Raw genomic sequence first — 1,645 nt, forward strand, 5'->3', positions numbered from 1 at the left:
GTACACAGCAGGATGGACTCCTCCCAGTAGCAGCCAGGGAGCCTACCCACAGGCTGAGAGGAATGGCTTATTTTCTGATGGTCACATGGGGTCCTAGGATTTCAACAGCCATCAGAAACCCTAGAAGGGTTTTCGCTTCGTCATACATAAACATGATTTTTTTTTCCTTTTTGTAAAATGCAACTCATAAACATTCGGAGTTGATCCCCAGCCTTCGGGGTCAGGGAGGAAGGGAGGTAAGCTCACCACGTGGAATGGCTCGCGTGCCTGGACCAACCTGACTGCACGACAGTCCGGGGCCAGAAATCGCCTAGCTTGCCCTCCTGCTCGGTCATCCTCATTGTGGCTCCTCCCACCCCTAACTTGAGTCCGCCTGAGCAAACAATCCACTGGCATAACCACAGTCCCTGCCCTCTGGGTAGAGAGGCAAGGCTTCCCTGGGCCTGGCTGAGGAGCGCGCATGCCCCGGAGGTGCCACTCGGACTAGGACTGTACGAAGGGAGAGGGTGTGGGGGACAAGATGGCTGAAATGGGAGCCTCGGGTCCCCCATCTGCGGCTACGTAAGATGTAGTCAGTGCGACGTGTGCAGGGGAACGGTGCAGAGGAGCGGGTGGGCAGGGAGGGCGGGTGTCCCTGGGACAGCAGTCGGCTGGCGAGCCTTCACTTCTTGGCTTTGCCCTGGGCGGCCACAGCTTCCATGGCTTTACGCATGGTCTCCTCGTGCCCCAGGAACTGCATGGCCTTGATGGGCTTCAAGTTCTTGTCCAACTCATAGACGACGGGATGCCGGTGGGCAGGTTCAGCTCCATGATGGCCTCTTACAGAGAGCCCCTCCACATGTTTGACAATGCCCCGCAGTCTATTGCCATGGGCTGCAATCAGGACCTCCCTTCCTTAATCTGAGGAACAACTTCTTCGTTCCAGAAGGGCAGGGCTCTGGCAATGGTGTCCTTCAGACTCTCGCAGGAGGCCAGCTGGTCTTCAGTGAGGTCTGCATACCTGCTATCCTTGCTGATGTTGCTGGAGAAGGCATGGTCTGGCTCTATGGGCTGCGGTGGGATGTCATAGGAACGCCTCCAGATCTTGACCTGGGCCTTGCCGCGCTTGGCGGTGGTTTCTGCCTTATTGAGTCCAGTCGTCCCAGGTCCTCACTATAGGCAGCCATATCTGGTCAATAGCATCCAGCACCATCCCGAGGGTCCAGATGGCTCTCTTCTGCACGGAGGTGAAGCAGATGTCAAACTCACAGGCCACATCTCGCAGCGCCTGCTCGCCCCGCACTTCGCCTCCTCGTGCCCCGCTGGGCTCAGGTCCCCATCATACCAGCCGCTGAAGCGGTTCTCTAGGTTCCAGGCGCTCTCGCCCTGGTGGATCAGCACTAGCTGATAGGCGACCATGACTGCAGGCTCTGGATACGGGCGAAGACTGCAACAGTAAATTTTTATGCCTGCTAAGTGGTGGTATAAAAGGACAGAGAAACAATGAGGTCTTCCTATCACATTAGGGCCAAAGAGGCCTTCATAAGGGCTCTGGTTTTTACTGTGAGTTGGTAGCTATTGAAAAGTTTTTAGCAGGGGAGTGGTGTCATATAAACTACATGCTAGCATAAATATCCTGACTGTTATATTTAAAAATAAATTTAGG

At 55.1% G+C, this 1,645-nt stretch overlaps 1 pseudogene; it reads right to left on the reverse strand.

The window, feature by feature from the left end:
* Nucleotides 1-661: 661 nt before the first annotated feature.
* LOC142435032 (phosphoglycerate mutase 1 pseudogene) lies at nucleotides 662-1,398 on the reverse strand (annotated as a pseudogene).
* Nucleotides 1,399-1,645: the final 247 nt, after the last annotated feature.

The sequence above is a fragment of the Tenrec ecaudatus genome, chromosome X (genome assembly GCF_050624435.1).
Source record: "Tenrec ecaudatus isolate mTenEca1 chromosome X, mTenEca1.hap1, whole genome shotgun sequence".
In the NCBI taxonomy this organism is placed as follows: domain Eukaryota; kingdom Metazoa; phylum Chordata; class Mammalia; order Afrosoricida; family Tenrecidae; genus Tenrec; species Tenrec ecaudatus.